This window comes from Ochlerotatus camptorhynchus, unplaced genomic scaffold (assembly GCF_037179485.1).
Source record: "Ochlerotatus camptorhynchus isolate MF236.1 unplaced genomic scaffold, CSIRO-AGI_Acam_v1.1 ptg000577l, whole genome shotgun sequence".
Lineage (NCBI taxonomy): Eukaryota > Metazoa > Arthropoda > Insecta > Diptera > Culicidae > Ochlerotatus > Ochlerotatus camptorhynchus.
This window is the reverse complement of record NW_027041058.1, coordinates 635,733-655,570: the sequence shown is the minus strand read 5'-3', so window position 1 is coordinate 655,570 and position 19,838 is coordinate 635,733. Positions and strand designations below refer to the sequence as shown.

Here is a 19,838-nt window from a genome sequence, read left to right as displayed (position 1 = left end):
CAATCAACCAATCACCTGCATGCTCGCTATGACTATCGAGAGACCAGAGAGAGACGAACCGATTGGGTGGTTATAAAAGAGTTTACCCGTACGTTTTGTTTCAGTTCGTCAAAATTCAGTATGATTTCTCTCCAAAGTGGGGCTACTTAATGAGTGAGTAAAATCACAAACGTTTGAGATAAAATGTTCTTCGATTGTCCTTAAATCTATGAGTAAACAAGTACGTGACCAATGAGAATAACTCAAAATTGAGTAGAATTTGACTGAAAAAAAAAATGGGATTTCTCAGTGAATAAGCCAATTTTTCCTCGATTTTCCAAGACAAACTTCTTGAATACCATTGCAACCGTTTAAACAAAATCATCTCAGAAATAACGATTTTGCAAACAAGATTCGCTTTCCTCCAGATTGTGCTAAGTCGTTCTGGAAAATGGCACAGATTTTTAAAAATAAGCCGAGGCCCATCCCTCCCCTTCCCCTTTCTCTTAATCAGAATTCGGATCCACCCTTGCTCATAACCCCAGTTGAAAAGACCAATGCTCTCGGCAACACTTTGTGAATTCACATAACTTTGGCCAAGGCTTGGTGAGTCCCCATGAGCCTGCGGTATCGGAGGCAACGTCCTGCAGTATCGGAGGCAACGTCTAGAGTCTAGAAAGTAGAATATCGGCTGATTAGGTGATATCAGCCATTAAATGAACCAAGAACATAAAGGCCGCTGGTGTCGATAGAGTGGCCAACCTCGAGTTGACAAACTTGAGTGTTGACTTCTTCGGACACCTTGCAGCGGTCTTCAATAAGCATTTGGTGCTTGGCTACTTCCCTTCATGCTGGATGTTAGCCGAAGTCATCCCAATCCACAAGCCTTGCAAAGGCCCTACCAGTGTCAAAAGCTATCGCCCCATCAGCCTGTTGTCCTTCATCTCGAAGCTATTTAAAAAGTTGATACTCAGCCGTCTGCTGGTATTTTCAAATGATAATAACATCTTTATCAAAGAGCAATTCGGGTTTAGGAAAGGTCAGTATACCATCCACCAACTCGCACGGGCTACTAACATCATCAAGTGGAACAAGTCCGTTTCCAATACATCTTCCATGGCATTGCTGGCCGTTGTAAAAGCGTTCGACAATGTCGGGCATGATGGCCTAGTGTACAAGCTGCATCGATACAACTTCCTGATCTTCAAAAACTACTTGTCGGGCAGATCAGGTCTTCTAGAACAATTCACCTTCTGATACGTTCAACGTTGATGCTGGGGTTCCCCAGGGTAGCATCTTTGGTCTTATCCTCTTCAACATCTTCACGTCAGATGTTCCTTTCCTTTCGGGTGGTGGTATTTTGTCAATGTTTGCGGATGACATTGCCATCATCTATAAGGGTTGAGTGATCCGTGTTCTTACGAGAAAACTCCGATCAGGCCTGGATGTTCTGTCCGACTATTTCAAAAACTAAAAGATGTGTATTAATGCAGCCAACAAAACAGACCACACTTTTTCCACACTCCAATTCACCTCGACTTGTCCCGCCTGGTAACTGAAAAATCCCATCGACCTTTGTCTCACCCTTAAAGTAAGTTGCTGTTGCGTTCCCAGGGTGAACAAAACATCCACCAAGTGCAACATCTTGATTAGGTCACTCTACCCACTTATCAACAGAAAGTCCATATGCTTTCCCTTTAAAACAAGCTTGCCATCCACAAGCAACCCTAATTAAATTTGAATGGTTATTTTGATTAACGACGTGTTCAGGATATCATCCAAACCATTTGTGGAATAGTTCAATCATTTGGGTTATCGTTCGGTTATGGTATTTTTTACGCAACGCAAATCTGGGGGAGCTGTGCTAAGTGCCATCAACTTAAACTTCAAAGGATCCAGAACAAGATCCTTAGGATGATCCTCAACAATCCCTCGTGGACTCGAAATTCTGAGATCCACCGCCTGGCTGGTCTTCAGACACTAGAGGAGCGGAGTACGCTCGGCCTCGAAAGGTTTAGAGATGCCTGTTTGAGATCAAATCACCAGATCATACGCGATCTTTCCAATTAGGTTAACTTTTTAGGAGTTAGGTGGGATATCAAATTCTTTACTATTAAATTGAAGCAAAACGCATCCTGTAAACTAGTTGAAAAACGTAAACACGTTAATTAGAATAGCAAATGTAACAAAGATGAAGAGCCCTTCAAGCTAATCATTTGGAATGTACGAAGATTGTAAAATCATAATCAATGGAAAATGAACGTAATTTAACTACTACTAGAATAAAATTAGTTCGTTATAGCAACTAGCTTTGAGTCCTGCGGAAATTTCAATAACATTGAAAATAGCAAGGGCTTCAACTTTCAGTACGAGTACTTTTTCACCCGTCAAATAAAATAATTGATAGCAAGCGATAGCGTTCCAAGTGTAAATCGATCGCGTCGTTAACAAGGGCATTTACTCAATAGGGAGATGAATTTTCCGGGATTTTCCAAGAAAAACTTCTCGAATATGAGGAAAATCGATAGAGGTTTCGCTCAGCCTATTAGTATGCTGCTATCCTGGGTTAAATTTTTCTTGGATTTTCTCATATTCGAGTAGTTTTTCCTGATTTTCCACAGCTTTTGTGTGTGTGTGTGTGTGTGTGTGTGTGTGTGTGTGTGTGTGTGTGTGTGTGTGTGTGTGTGTGTGTGTGTGTGTGTGTGTGTGTATTCCCTCTAACCCCCACTGGCCGGCAGTGTTATAATGGAAGAACTCTCTCTACAATGTCGCATTTATGGTCATTGTAGACAGCTTTAGTCCGGGAGTTAGAAGGTGATAGCTATATTGCAGATCCAGCAACCCATTTCAGAATGTCTGGAGAGTCACGCCCATTCCGAGGTTACTTTCACTTACAATAAGCCCCGCATGTATGCATCACCGTTATCAAATGGATGTTGGTTATATGTACACACTTCCAGGTTCGAAAATATTTTTTTCAAACTTGGCATGTATTTAGTTTAATTTTGATATTTATTTTTTCTTTTAAATAATTGGAAAGCTCTCACCATATTCTGCTCTTCCGCCGTCGTTAATTGCTTCCTTTGGAATCCCTTGGACTTTTTTTCTAACGCTTCGTATTTCATTCCGTGCTTCACCAGCAATTTCCTTCCGTAGATCGTCCAGCTTCCGGATCATTATGCACTTGTAACTAAACCCAAATGGACACGATTCAACAGCGTACATTAGAAAATTCAGCGGAGATCTGCTTTTTCGCAACAATTCACGGCGGTGGCGAAGTAAGAAAAAACAAAAACCCGGTTTGTTCACTCGCGGTAATCTTAAAAACACATCGATCATTTTTTTTTAAATAACCAAACACAGCACTAATAAACACACGCGAAATTATTGAAAAAGCTTTCAGGTGTCAAAATGCACCAGCTGAAGGACTTATTGCACTAAATTTTCAATAAACTTCTCAGAAAATAAAGCAGCAGCAAATTCAAAACACGTCAGTTTCAATGCACGGCCTACCTCGATCTTCTCGGAAATTAGATCATAAACCCTATATCAAAATAAAATGTTTCATTCAAATGGCAGCAAAAATTCATGTATGGTTCGATCGAAGTGTGCCCTGCTTCTAAACGGACGCAAAAATATTCCGGTTGTCAAATGTTTCATCTATGTTCGTTCGTCGCGTTTGAGCCGGAGGCGCTCTGCCACTTGATAACATTTTTATAGAGCAGTTCACGAGTGCAGGATTTTATGGCCGTGCTAAGGATATTTCCATGTGTATTTTCAACGGAGTTCCGGTCGTTGAAGCTGTGATTCGGGTTTGCGCTGTTTTCGGTTCCGTCGGACGTGTAGTATTTTTTCCTGTATTTTCACCATGTTTATGATGGTGCGTTAGATGGTCAGATGATGTTCTGTGTATGTTTGGAGTAGGAGCGGAACCGCGATCTTTCTGTTGCTCGTGTTGTGGAGATTCAATGCCAGCGAATGCTAGCGACAGGATGCGGTTATGGGTTTCATACGAGACATATGGTGAGACTTTTCCATTATTTTTATGTTTAGCATTCTATGTATCAATGACATATTAAATATTATTATAATCTGGTTGATATAAATTGAAGCATTTTGTATACATCCACCCTTGTAGGTTCACGAAATGCATCGTTGTTTGAATATTTTTATTTGAACTCGAATGATTAATCACATAATCAACTTTGCGACAAATACAACGCAGTGACCGTTTTGATTTTTGTGTCATGTCTCAGATCCCTGATTTTCCACAGCTTTTGACCAGAAAATTCAACTCACCTTCGACTCTTTTGAGCGAAATTCAGACTCAATTTGGATTCGATCTGATCGACGGTGTACATACAATGCTCGTGGAATGGTGCATACCTTCCTTAAAAGCTCAAGCGTTTGTTTACAAACTCTCTACAACACGAGTGTGGTGTTTTCTTTTGCGGTCGTGTTCATACCCATGAAGAAAAGGCACGACGTCACGAGGTACAAACCACACGAGGGGGTGGTACAAGTCTCAACCAACACCACACAGCCAAGACATTCCAACTTCGACTCGAGGCAGGCTTCTCTGCAACTCCGCATCAGCGACTCAGTTGAGTTTGAGATCTTGTTGTGGTTGGAACCTCTGCTCATTCTACGTTCGTCTGACGATTTCTGCCAGAGTAGTTGTTTTGTTGTGGCTATCGTTGTTGTTGTTGCTGTTGTTGCTGCTGCTGCCGCTGCTGCTACCAAAAAGCGGGTGGAAGAGATGTAAGTAGACGAGCGGAGCAGGCTTTGATCCAGCGCAGTGTTCATATTTTTGTGTGTTGCCTGGAGATGTGGTGGCGTGCCGGGGGGTCGGTGAATGATCGTCGTAAAAAGTTGTCAGAAATTTGACTTGGTAAATAAATTTGAGTTTACACATCGGAGAATCGAGTGCGCGTGTGGGAAAATGCAAGTCAAATTCTGCAGATGAAGAAAAAATGTCTACCAGTGGATGAGGATGGTGGAGGAGAGAAGAAAAATCGAGTGCAATGAGTTTTGCAGCGCGAAGATTATTAAGCCCGAATCCGAGTGCAGTGACTGATTTTTTTTTTAGTTTTTATAGCTGTTTTCGCATTTCAGCAGATAGAGAGGAATGTGCGGTGTCGTGATCTGGTCCGACGACGAGTGCTGACTATGGTGGTGGTGGCGCGCCAAAGTCGTTCGCGAACATATGCGTATAATTTAGGTTATATGAGCGCATGGACACGATCGAGCTCTCGAGGCTCATATGTACCTGTTCGCAGGCCTAATTAATTCTATTCGCTGATGGGGAGAAATGCTTGCTCATTTCCCTCTTATTGCCTGACGGAGAGTCACCAGGCCGCCAGACGGCGAAATTGATCGGGCATTACATCATCGATCTTCGATGCTTGTTTTTTTTTTTTTTTTTTGCTGAGTTCAGGAGGACTGCGCTATGCAAGAGTAGTGAGGGACCAAGTAGACACCACCTCGCCGAAGAAGGAGCGGTCGAAAACTGAAGAGTTGTTTGGTAAATAAGAGCCGCCTCGAGCAGAAAAGTAGGTTCCGCGATCGATCGTACGTAACCCTAACAACAGTAACCTCTGCCTCTTCATCGTGCAGTGGGTTTGAAATTGAAGATGCGATCAAAACTTCCGCGTATCTCACGGTGGTGGTGTTGTTCTTGTTGTTGTTGTTATCGAGTGAGATGTCCACCATTTTCGTAAACCCTCTGATTGGGGGGATATTTAAATGAAATTTGTAAACAGTGTGTCGTCTGGAAGTCGATTTCGAATTTCGTCAAGGTGAAAGCTTCTGGCAGGGTTGACTCAAAACAACTTCCAAAGGCAAACAGTTACAAAGAGAAAGAAAAACCTGTTTTAGACGAATAATCGAAAATTTCGATTCCACCTGATGATGGGTTTCGGATTATGTGTGTGGGACAGGGGAGACCTGTCGGAAAACAATACAATGGAGGGACGTGAAATTTCGTATATGTTTCCCCTCGAGAGGCCTCCGCGATTTGTGAATTGATACTTTGCTTTGATGTGCACGTGAGCATAAAATTCGCTTTGTTAAAGCCTCCTCCTCGGCAGCACAACGTTACGGTTGTTCGATCGGAAAGGTTGTTTATCAATAGATGGAAATTTTCTCCCACTTGTGCCACCCGTCTGTTGGAGTGTCATCAAAGGCAATGATTCATTGACGAGTGGTGGATTGTAGTGGGAATTAGTCGCTTTAGAGAGACTACTGTTGATGAAGCGGTTTATAGGTTGTCGAAAGTGGGGGGTTCAATGAAGTTAGAGAACAAGTTGGAATTTGTTTTGAACTGACTTTCATTCCCAAAACTCGTTCTATGAAGAATAAGAACCTATTTGAACAATCATATCAATTTGTTATTGCCGTGCGTTCCTGATTTTAGAAACACGACATTTTATCTACTCTGTTGCATCTAACGTCAAATTTTATTAGAACATATGTTGGAGATCAGAGATAACTGGTAAGGAAGCACTGAAATTTCAGTTTAGAATACCAACTAGATTTTTATCATCATCAAAATTATCGACATGATGATGATGATTTCGAGGCTTGGAAGTATTTGCAGTTACTGCATGGTTGATCAGATTGAGTTGAATGTTCCGCGCAAAAGCCGTGGATAATCAGGAATAACTTCACGTATAGGAGGAAAATCCATGAAAATTTTACTCAATACATATTGGAATATACTAATAGACTGAGTGACGATTTTCCTCATATACTAGAAGTTTTCCCTAGAGTATCCCGGAAAAATCATCTCATGAGTAAATCCACTTTTGACGAAATTGAGTCGACTCGACTCAATTTTGAGTCGGTCTGATCGACCGTGTGACCTTACAAGAGGTCATGATATAACAGGTGGACAGAAAAAGCAAGATTTTGACTCCCCTCTAGCCCTTCGTAATCAAGAGTGGATATAGGTTCGACCTCTACCTCCCTTCCCTGATGACCACACTGAAAACGAAACTAACTCACAACATGAGTAACCATTAATAAGGGATAGAACAATAAATGCCAGCTAGGACCAACCTATTTTGAACTGTTCAATCCAGGCCAGTGACAAGGCCTATACCAACAGCAGCGTTTGACAGTAGACAGCATGTCCCGGGCTCAAATTGTTTATTTTGCTGTGCTGGGCCCGCTGTCACGGTATAACATGTTGCCTACGCGCCTGCCACTGGGCTGGTTCAATCCAAAGCACAATACTCGCGTAACTTTTCAAAAGATCCTAAGTAACAAATGTAAATAAATCGAGTTAATCGATACAAACTATTGCTCTTCTATTATTGTATGTACATAATACAAAAACACCCATCATAATTTACTTGCATTTACGCACTTAGAAAAAATCATGTAAACTTAGGTGCTCTGAGAGTGACATATACGAGCGTCAATTTTGACATAAATTTGAGTCATAACAGACGCGAACTATAGCTCAATCAAACGTACTTTTCGTCAGGCAACGAAATTATCAGTTTCGGAGCACTTAATGTTACATGACATGTTTGTTTACGTCTCATCGTTTATGTCAAAGATGGATTCTGCCACGTGTAAAATTAGTTATTTATAAGTTTGTATTTAAGATAACTATGGTAAAAAATTGTCCAATTTACAGTTTGAAATAATGAATACGTGATTGTTTCTTCGGAAATTTGGACTGCCTGCTCATTTTATAAAGGTGGGGCATGGAAAACCATTCTACACACTTGGAAATTACTACCGACTTCGGTAATTTTTTACCGATCTTTCAACGGCCGATCGTTCGGTAAAACTTTGACCCTCATTGAAAAAGCTGTTTAACTGAATGTCAGCTTTGTTTAAACAATAGAGTCTTGTCATTATGAAGAAGTTTTCCTTGTTTTGAATCCTTAATACTAATGAACTAAAATGCCTGATTTTTACCGAACAGTTCAGCTGTTAAAAGTTCGGTAAAATTTACTGGATGTCGGTAATAATTTCTAAGTGTGTAAGGTTAGGTACTCTATTCTGAAATCTGTGAAAGGGAATCTAGTATCATCATGATCCAGAACAATAGATTGTCCTTCAGTTCTTCTGCTTTAAACTAGAAATACTCAGAGGGAGAGATGGATGGAGAAAACAAAATACAATTCGGCAGCAGGGATTTGTACCTAAATTATCATGCAACCAGCATTTTACCTGACTCATTTATTTTTGGTTGGATTTACTTCTTTCCTTTATTGAACGTCGGTCTCTGTTCCGCAATCTAGTGCCAATCACCGACGGACATCGATTGCCATCCATTGACGGCAATCGAATGTGCAGGAAGGCAGCTTCCACACCTGCGTAGGATATCGCACCCATTCAACACACATGGGCCGGGACCAACGGCTTTACTTTCCTTCCGAAGGAAGACGTGACCAGAGATTTTTATGCCTCAGAAAAATCCTGATTAGATTTACGTGAAAATTAATAATTGATTGAATCTAAGTTCAATTAATCAATAGAGTTTGAATATTGTTTTTGAATCCAAAAACTAGTTGAATTTGAGAAGCACACCAAAAATAAAGGTGATTGAATTTCTGTTCGATTGCAGTACTCTAAAATTTAATTTACTAAGAATAAGAAATCCTCGGAAAAAATCTAATGGGAATTTTCGATTGGCTCCAATTTTGACTGAACATTTGACTCAAAATGTTCTCTCCGTTCATCTCTCCTTATGAGTATTTCTACTTTAATCGTCTCGAAATCAATTTTTCTAATTCTAATGCTAATTCTGACTACACGGAAAACAAAACATAGGTATTGAACATTTTTCAAGATTACTAAACATCTATGATTCTCGGTAGGAAAAGTGAGAAATCGGTAGTTTTTAACAAGGTTGCAAATAATCATTTCAGCTAAAACAATGTTTTTTTTTTTTTAAATTATGAAATAATTAGATGCTATGATCATATTTTGAATTGGTAAGATACAAGAAGAGGTTGCAAAGAATGTGTTTGACATATTAAACCTGTTTATTTCACTTCATGAGAGTCACAATCAGCGATTTTTCACACACTCACTCACTCACTCACTCACTCAGCGATCAGCAAATTGCTGATTGTGACTCATAGAAAGCAAAATTTACAGGTTTTATGTTTCAAACGCATACTGTGTAAACTCTTCTTGTAAGTTACAAGTAAAACATGTCATCATACCATCTTTTGGGTTTATTATTCCGAAAAACATTATTTTAGCTGACATGAGTATTTGCAACCTTGGGTTTTAACCTTTCGTCTGTGAATCGGTAGGCATCCCGAAAATCGGTAGGACTACCGATAAATCAGTAGGTCTGGCCACCCTGGTTTGAGGTCCAATTTGACATACGTTTCATCGTCCATAAGGATGCATTCGTTGAATTTGATCAGCACCTGGTCATACCACTTTCGAGCCCGCATTTTGGCCGTAATGTGTTCCCGAAAAAAATAATTATAATAAAACAACGAAATTACAATGATTTTTACTGTTGAATTTTGAGTACATAAATTTTTTTGTTAAATTATTGTACGGTAGAAAAAATAGATTTCGATTTTTAACGATACAATGGATTGGATTGGATTTATTTTACGGGTTGCTTTACGTTCCGTTTCGGTTGCTTAATAGGCCAATACTTGAAGAAACCTTCCCGAATGCGTATATTCTGAACTTTACTGTGAACATTACCGAGTTTGTTACCCCCAAACGTTCCTTGAAACGTTTCAGCACTGCACAGATGGTGGTTTTGGCTATTTTCAACTCCTTTGCGATTCTCGTATCCGACCATGTCATAGCTTGTGTGCAGAATTAATTCATTTCATTTTTCTTCCATCGTGTGGCAATTTGAGAAATATTTTTTTTAATGTTTGCACAGGATTTCAAGAGAAAGAGATTGTAAACAAAACTCTGTCAACAGATTCCAGAACCGACCAGAAGGAGCGCTGTACCGGACAAAAATAAGCGCACCGATTCTAAACTGGCAGGGCTTTAACAGCTCGGTTTCACAACGAGCAGTTCGGAATGTCCTGGTCTTGGCCCTGATAGCCAGGATATTTTGGTTTTATCATTAACCTTCCGGACATTAGTCCGTAGTCAGCTGTTCTTGATTATTTTACCGATTAGTCTGGGTTGGTATGCGCGGTGCCAGTGTTCGGAAAATCAGTCTCAAATCTTATTCATTGAGTCTCCTTGAGAGAATAAACTCGCGTACAAATCTGGCAAACAAATCTCACGCTTGATATCATCATGAATTTTCACCAAAAGGGTTGGTCATTTCGCGCAGTGTGCCAAAAACACTACCTGTACTGCTGCGCCACGCTGCGCATTTGTCAAATGTAAAAGTTAACAAGATTTTGTTGAGGATTTTCCGTCGCACTTCATCGTTATCTGCTATCAGTTTGCTAATAAACAATTGGCTGCAAGCACTGAACCTCCAACAAACCACCTAATCGCAAATCTATATGGTGGTGGCAGCAGCGTCGATTAGCAATTGCCATGGGAAGCATTATTGATGTATCCGGAACCAAGTATATCGACAGTGGAGGCGGTTTCCTGATTAAACAGCGAATCTGCGTTGATCCGAAGGAGGAAGAGAAGCTGGTTGACGAGAAGGAGGTGGGAAAGGACTCCGTCCTGGTGCCGATAGAGTTAGATGAAAGTACATAAGCACAGCAGGCCGACAGCGAAGAGGAAGATACACAAGAACGTGCCAATCTTGCGATCATAAGGTGACTTACAAGAAGATGAGATCTTCTTGTACGGATATAGTTGAAAGCTTGGAATTCGATTAGTCGATACATAGTTTTTTTGAATCTGAAAAAAAAATCATTGTTGTTGACATAATTATTATTTTTTTTTTAAATTGGACAACCACAACCGTGAATTTTTGCTCAATTCCCACAATGGATTCCCCAACAGCGCACATTTTGAAGCAGTAAATCATGAAACGTTTTTCGGATGGACACAAGAAATTCTCGAAAACTATAAATAAAAAAGACACTTTCTTGAGGAAATAATAAACACTCTTAACTTGGGTTGCTGTCCAGAAACTAATGACCAGAACATCTTTATTCACTCAGAACGAAACCTTAACTTTAACACTTAACATCGCAAATCACATTAGATTTCTAAACCCAGATCAATGGAAGTCAAATAATGTGCCCAGGACCACCTTTCTTACTTCTAGGCGTCTTTCATGAACCCCTAGGGAAGTGACTAGTTTCTGATATGGTCCAAACCATGTGATTTTCCACATAAAATCTCGCAGAAATTGAAAAACAAGATCAGTTTAAGTCAAATATAGTGCTTAAATCCACATTGACCACATTCTGGTATGTTCCGGGTACCCCCCAGGGAATTGTCCAGTTTATGACTTGGGCCAAAACCCAACACGCAACAACATACCAGACAAATTTCAATAAATACAGGTTTTTATTATTATTTCACTGTGAAGCACGAGGAGCCGGAGGACGAACAGTTCAAGGCTTGTTGTTAAAGCCGCACATCAATCCCGAAGACAGCCATCGGAGGTCAATTTCACGGTAATTGCCTGATAAAACCGTGTACGAATGCACACGAGATTAAAAAATGGCTGACCACGAAATCAGGGTGTGAGTAGGTTTTGATTCGGGTTTTGACGTTTGAAATAGAACGGCCAAACGGCTAAGGGCATCTTTAGCGGTGGTCTGATCTAGATCCAAATTTATGTCACATTTGAAACAGCTAAAATGAAATAGATCAAGCTAAAATAGATCAAACTGCTTGCGTACGCACCGGTTGGTCTAGTTTTGGCCGTTCTATTTCAAACGTCAAAACCCGAGCAAAGTCAACCATTTTTTTACCGCGAAATTGACCTTGTGAGATATGTAGCTTTAACAAAAAGCCTTGAACTGTTCGTCATTTTCAAAATTGCTTCCCAGTAAAATAATAATAAAAACCTGATTTTATCCACCTGTGGTCGTATGTAATTTTTCTCGCATGATATCGTGTGTTGCGTTTTGGCTCATGTCAGAAACTGGCCACTTCCCTGGGGGTTCCTGAAAAATGCCCGAAAGTGGGTGAAGTAGTCCTGGGCACTATATTTGACTTCCATTGATCTTGTTTTTGAATTCAAGTGTGATTTGCTGTGTTGCATGATGGGTTTTGGGTCAAATCAGAAACTGGTCATTCCCCTGGAGGAACCCGGAACATACCCGGAAGGGGCCAACATGGCCTGGGCACTATTTTTGACTATCATTGATTTTGTTTTTGAATTCATATGTGATTTGATGTGTCGCGTGATGGGTTGTGGACTATGTCAGAAACTGGCCACTTCCCTGGAGGTTCCCGGAATATTCCCTGAAGTGTCCAAAGTGGTCCTGGGTACTTTATTTGATAACCCTTGATCTTGTTTTTAAATTCTCATGTGATTTGATGTGTCGCGCGAAGGGTTTTAGATTAATTCAAAAACTGGCCACTTCCCTAGGGGCTCCCAGAACATGCCCTGAAGTAACCAAGGTGATCCGGGGTACTTTATTTCATTACCATTGATCTTATTTTTTGAATTCTCATGTGATTTGATGTATCAAAAGATGAGTTTGCAATCTCCAGAACCGGTGTACCGAATCCAAAAGAATTAAATAGCGTCAAATGGGGCCACAAGAAGAAGAGTATAACAACAGAACAAATCATGCAGAACAGAAGTGTCCTTTGAAATTTCCTTCAGAAAATCCGGATGTTCCCTACCTGATCCTTCCCTTGCGATGCTGTTGCATTTGCGACGATGACGGTGCCGATAGCAACAGCAGCATCGGTAGTGCGATAGAGCTGGAACTCCGCCAGTGTCAACAGCAGTCAATTGTTTATCGCTAGATATGACCACTTTGATGGAACCGCCTTCGTTTAGGAGAAAATCAAGGAAAACATCGGTTTGTTTTGCAGAAAAAATCCCAGTACCGAAAGAAAACAAAACATAGTCTCGAGTAGAACAGCTGTCAAACTGGTTTGGCACCAGAGTGGCCAGATTATTTTTTTCATTATCGGTAGCTTCTCAAAACTTTTTTCGGTAGTTATCGGTAGGTCGACTTAATAAGGCTTTCCAGATACTTGAAACTTTTGTGAGCGGGGGGGGGGGGGGGGAATGACTCTGTGCTCCAGAACAATACACTGTAATTCAGATCTTCTGCTTTAAACGTGTCGAAATCAATTTTTCTATTTATAATCTAAAAATCTGTGATTCTCGGTAGGAAAAGTGAAAAATCGGTAGTTTTGAACCTTTCGTCTGTGAATCGGTAGGCATCCCGAAAATCGGTAGGACTACCGATAAGTCGGTAGGTCTGGCCACCCTGTTTGGCACAGTGCTTGCCTTGATCCAAATTTAGTTAAAAATAGATCAAGAATTATACTGGTTTAAAAAATTTACATTTTAGAACTAGTCTAAAACAAAATCTAGACCACCGGTGCAAGAGCTCAGTCTGGATCTGTTCCAACATTTTAGACCAAATCAATTGGACCGCCGCTAAAGATTCCCTAAAGATGTTAGTTTTATACACTGATGATAGTATCGGTAATAATAAAGTGAACACCTCAAGCACACTGCGTGAAATAAAAATAGGGCAGTTTACTGATAGAGGTTGCTTCCTTAACAAAAAATCATTCCACCCTACCCTAATAAAAATAACCATAAAAGAGAGCTTAACGACGTGTTCGGGGTATCATCCAAACCATTTGTGGGATAGTTTACCCATCCGGGATACAGTTCGTTTATGGTATTTATTTATTAGGGTAAGCAGATCAAAACCGGACAACCGCTAATGATCGTCATCGAATTACACCACTGAAAGAGCTAGGTTTTGACAGCGGAACACTTTCGTCGCAGTCTCCAGTGTCACAATTTCCAAATCCATAGATGTAAGGAACTTGACCACTTCGTCCGGTTTCTTCTCGCCAAAAGCACCTCAATCCGTGCATCCGCGTTGTCCCGGTTTGCTGTCAGGTATCCATCGTTGATCACCGGAGCCGATTTCGATCCCGGAAGAGTTCTAGCGATTTAAAAACCAGCAGTTTGTTCCGGAGGATGCAGATGTCAAATGCCAGCAAATTCATTGCCAACCCAACAAACAATTTTAGCTGCAGATTAGCTTATACAGCCAAAATTTGCCTTATGCAGCTAATTTTTGCCTGTATAAGCTAAGCTGCAGCTAAAATTGTTTGTTGGGAAGCATCTACCGCGGTCAGAGGAGCTCGATCATCTTCTAAAGAGTCGCTCCAGTGTGTCCGGTATCATCTCATCCAGCTGAAATGGCTCTCACCCCAGCAGGCTTGGGTTCAATACCAGTCGGCGCCGCCGGGATGTTCTGAGGCATAACATCTCTGATCACGCCTTCCTTCGGATGGGAAGTAAAGCCGTTGGTCGCCGGTTCATGAGTTGATGGGTCGATAGGTAGGGTCCAGGTGTGGGAGCTGCCTTCCTGGCACGTCGGTAGCATTGGTGCTCAGCACGGAAAACAAGATCGACGGAAAAAACAAACCAAAGGAAAAAAAAAAAGCTGAAATGGCTTTAGATCACCGTCTTGGCTCGTATTTTCTGCTTGGTTGTGTTGATCCTTCGCCTTCAAAACAAAACATTTGAAGTGTCAGATAACCGGATTGCCAAGCATGCCGTTATACACAGGCAAACAAAGTTGGTATAATGACAGGCACTCTCTTCACTGCCGTCACAGCTGCGGCACACTGAGAAAAAATATGGCGCAAAATAATAGGATGACCGGCCCTTGATTTTCACGCTCTCACACTCACAACGCCAAAAAACCATTCCAGAATAAACCTCCTAAAAACTGCCCAAACGTCAATTGATAGCATGCTCATGCGTGTTGCGTCGGTTTCCCAACCACTAATGCAAAAACAACAGCAATAACGCAATGAATTTTTTTTAACCTGAAAACTCATTGGTGATTTTTGAGCAAGCTGAATTTTGCATGGCAAAACTCATAGGCGAATAAGCTCACGCATGAGATTTGAGTTTTTTAGTTTTTCCGAACACTGGTGGTTCGAATGTGTGAACGCTGGCTGAATCTTTGGAGGAATGATGTAAAGTTTCGTAAGGCATTGGGATGTTTGCTGAGAAGGAATCCTTGGCGGGGCTTGGTGGAAATTCCCGGACAAAAAAAAAATTAAACCATTATTAAATCAAATTTTGACAAATGCGCTCTGCACAGGTGCAGAGATAATACTGTGTTGCCAGTAGCTTTATAGACCATTATTTTTTCTAAACAGTGCCAATGAGTGTGCCCAGGTGTGCCCAAGTAGCATTTTCGCACACTGTTCAGAGTGACCTACCCCTTGTTGCGTTGCGTTGCGTTTGTAACGGAGATATCCAATAAGAACGGAAAAAGAATGAAAATTACCATTACCAGCCCCTTCTCCGTTTGGGAGAAAGGAAGGATATTGTTGATGAAACACGTACTTAACAGGAAGCCAGTGACTCACATACGGAGTTGGATAGTTTGGTAGGAGATGGGTCAACCATAAACATAAAAAAAAAATCAGCTTCATTGGGTTCTTTAATTTTGAAAAATATATCGGTCACTCTACAGCATCTGTAAAAGCTTCGTTTTCTGTGCCCAACGATATTTTTGTCGATCCCATTTACTTCCATCTCGATTTTTAAATCAAGATTTAAAGCAAAATAATCACTCCACTGTTTGACACTAAACTAACAAATTGACAGCTCGCTCCCATACGAAGTACCAACGAGGGACGATTAGGCGGTGATTTTTGTTAATGTAATCGCATTTATTTAAAAAAGTTCTAGTGCTTCAAAATTGATGAAATTTAGGATTTCGGGTCCATGTGACATACAGATTACGAATATGCAATAATCTCAATGCCCCTAAAGAACCCAATTAGTTGAAGGACAGCCGAGAAATAGCGGTGGGTGGATGGTACCATCCACCGCCTATATGGAGAGCCTACTGTATTATCAAAATTTTGTTCAAAATGGTTTAAAATCATTATCGAATTAAGTTTCAATTCCGGTCAAAGCATCATACCAAATCAAAAATAAACCAAATTCGTGATTTTTTAAAAATACATAGCAGAATGTGGCCCTAGTGTTACTCAAGTAAATTACTTGACTTAACTCAAGCTAGTGGAATCCAAAGAAATTACTTACAGCCATAGGTTTTATAGTTCGTTGCAATTAAAATCTACACCCGGCATAAATCTTCCGCTGGAACGTCCCATAAAACGGCTTCCTGTACAATTCAAGCACTCACCATAGGTACACAGAAATCTTCACAGCTATGACCTTGCCTACTGCTCCCAAGTTTATTACACACGAAGCGCCTACTAACGTTCCTCCATTCAATGGCAAGACAAATAAACACAAAATTAAACCCACGAACTCTAAGGCTGGCCTACTTGATGCACGCTGATTCCGTTCTGTACCTCTATACCTACAGTCATCCATTGAATGCCGCGCATTTCATACCAATATTAATGACAACAACAACCATCCGAGGGAGTGCACACACGATCACTTCCACACTGATTGAAGACTAGAGGGAAAAAAAATGCTAACACTTCAACCTTGAATGTGAGCTGTGAACCCTCTCTTTCATGACTTCTAAGTTTCGCGCAGTTACCCCGGTAGGTAATACCTACACACCGACGTCGACGTCGACGACGACGGCCGAGAATGCTCCTTCTTCGTATAGAGGCGAGCCAGTCGTAGGTGAGTGAGCGGATTTGACGCGTTTTACGGCTGACTGGCTTCGGATGACGGCCGGTCCCCCGCGGATCCTACTATTGTAACGCGAAGCCGTTTGACAACCATCACCAACCGGACCGGACCGGACCGGAGGAGGAGAGTTGAACCGGATTGTTTGAATGCATTATAGTTCAAGGTCTTCGGGGCCTGCTCGCGAGAATAGAACAGCACATGACACTTTACGATTGAGGTTCCTACTTGGTATGGGAGTAGAAATTCTTGCCTCGATGATTGCAAGTGTTCAAGTGTGAGGGGCAAGCAAGATTTACGAGTTCCTGATTTCGCGCTCGTTGGAATCACTTGTGAAAGGCACTTGGGCAGAAGCGTGAACGTTAACCAATCTCCTGAGTCAATATTTGCTGGTTCAATTAGCCTGATTTACTGAGATTTGCCAAGTAATGTTATCAAATTGGGTAAGTGTGCCCGCTTTGGCATTGGTGCTTAAAATTTTATTCGCGTAGATAAGCACTGTATGAATAATAAGCTATGGCAGCCAAATAAACGCTCACTTAAAGAAGGAAAAGCTTCCATAATTTAATGGGACATCATGCTCAGGAGAAAAAACATTGAAAATGAGCCATAGACGAGTTGGTTGGTTGGTTGTCTTTATTAAGAAAATATTCAGACAGACGCTGGTTCAGACCGCCGGCAATAAACGAGTTGAAAGTAGCAAATGATACACACTTAGAAATAACTAAATTTACAAGTGACGGAATCCACCTTTGACATAAAAGATGAGACGTAAACAAACATTTCATGTAATATTAAGTGCTCCGAGACTGAAAAGTTCGTTGCTCGACGAAAAGTACGTTTGATTGAGCTTTATTTCGCGTCTGTTATGACACAAATTTATGTCAAATTTGACGCTCGTATATGTCACTCTCAGAGCACCTAAATTTACATGAATTTTTCTAAGTGTGTAATTACAATGCGCAAAAAATTAAGAAGAATATGCTTTTTACAATTGCCGCTCAGTATCAGCAGTCAGAATGCAATAGTCTTATTAAGGTGAATTGAAATCGTTTTCCGAAAAATCGAGTTATGAGTTAAATCTCAGTCTAATCTAATCTAACAACAACACAGCCAGTTCTTGAAAGCATCCTAGAAAAGTATATATACACACTTAAAAATAACTATTTTTACACGAGACGTAATCCATCTTTGACGTAAATTATGGAATGTAAACAAACATGTCATGTAAAATTAAGTGTTCCCAAACCGAAACATACGCAACTCGACGAAAAGTACGATTGATTGAATTTATTTTATCGTTTCTTTCAACTGATTCTTGTGTCATTTGGGCCGCTTGCATGTGTCGGTCTCAGGGCACCGAAATTTACATGACTTTTTGGTAGTGTGTACATAATTTTTCTTGTCTATTTGATATATGTTTCACATCGAAGATGCGTCACACATGTCAAAACGGCCAGGCCTACTGTGCAGCATTTAAGGGGCAAGACGATTCAGAAAACATCGGGATTTAAACACGATGCTTCAGAATCCAATAAATGGATGAAACGTGGAAATCTCGCACCGTACGTTCCGATTTTGGTAATTATATGATTTGTTGGTCGTTGGAAGCATCAAAGCTAGAAAGGTTAATTGATGTTCCATTTTCTTCTGACGGTTGAGGCATGAGCACTAACTCTTGTCCTAGCCTTTTGTGACTTATGGCTATAGCGCCATTACTCGCTTTCTGAAAAGAGAAAATGGAAAGGACAAAGAGAAGGACAAAGGGAAACGGATTATGTGAAATCTATGAACATAAAGAATATTTTTGAGGTGGTCACTACCCGAGTCTTGTCACTATTATCAAGTCATAAAAAGTAACAAGGACTGAAATGTGATCCAAGGGGCAAGTCAGCTGTACTCAGAGCAAATAGTTTCGCAGCGAGTAGATTTGAGCAACTCATAATTACTCAAAACTGATCAAAGTAGTCTCGCTTTGTTCAGCATATACAAACCTTCAATGAAAAGTCGAAACAGACGTCATCTTTCTACTCGAGATTTTATTTATTTGAGTTGAAGTCATGTATTGGTTAAATTTAATAACCGATAAAATTGTATGAAATCACGTGATAACAGATTTATCGGTGCTATGTGACATCAATCCGCATTAGTCGTCAAGATATCGTAAACAGGGATTTGATTCTTATGAAAACACAGGATTTATCGTAGCTAAAGCATTTTTTATAGGCGATGACGGAGTAATCTACCCTTGACTCGTGAACCTCAGCTGGTGTATTAGTTTCTGTATTGATGCACAACCAGAGCGTATAAACCATACGATATCTACTGAAATCTTATATCAAAGAGCTGGTTACCACAGGAAGACGTATGCGGCGAGAAAGTTCCTTATATCTAGAAAGTAATAATTGGGAAGGAATGTTATTTGATCTTAAAAATGATCAGTGGTGTTCCCAAACTAGTCGCGATCATCGGAAGAACAAGACCTAGGACGCCATCAAGAATGGGTTGGCGAGAAATCGTCGAAAGGAGATTGGAAGGAAGTGTAATCTTTTGTAAAAAGTGGTAGAATACGTACGATATTTAGACCAGAACGGGTTTGCGGCAGGACTCATGTTTTTCGCTGAAAGTGAAATAACTATAGATATGGTTTGTATTGTTGTATTATATAAACAAATACTAACATTCAAAAAAATTATTACCCTAATTGCGTTTTTAATTTTATAAAATACTGCACTTAACAAAACTGTAGAAATTCTTTCTTGATTTCCTGTACTTTGTTAGATTGAGCTACATAGAAGATGTGACTTGCAGCGCTTCTCTAACCTGGAAATCTCTTAGGACGGATTGTTGGTTGGCAGTAGTTTGAAAGTGACAAACATCTCATCGATAGTAGCCTTTTGAACACCTGGAACTTGAAGTGATCGCTCAGACAGAGAGTTTTGATTCTCCTCGAGGACTGCTGTTGTGAAGTGATGGCCGTGTAAATCAAATGGGAATCACTTCACCGTGAGTAATAAGTTGTCACTTCACCGTGAATCGGTAATAAGGGACATGGTCGTAGTTTTTCTGAGTGATATTCGCAACGCCATAGTTTCCATCTTAAGCAATCTTAGATCTTCTTAATAACATCATGACG

General features: G+C 40.5%; 1 protein-coding gene and 1 long non-coding RNA gene across 3 annotated transcripts in view; one reads left to right on the top strand and one right to left on the bottom strand.

The window, feature by feature from the left end:
• Positions 1–19,838, bottom strand: part of LOC135713752 (uncharacterized) — a 511,705-nt gene that overhangs the window by 359,729 nt on the left and 132,138 nt on the right. The gene's annotated exons all lie outside the window — the stretch shown is intronic.
• The window catches only part of nahoda, a 125,692-nt gene continuing 110,441 nt past the window's right edge, over positions 4,588–19,838 (top strand). For both annotated transcript variants that reach the window (XM_065236881.1, XM_065236880.1), the window contains exon 1: positions 4,588–4,740. The gene's annotated coding sequence lies outside the window, so the exon portion shown is untranslated. The remainder of the gene's footprint in view (positions 4,741–19,838) is intronic.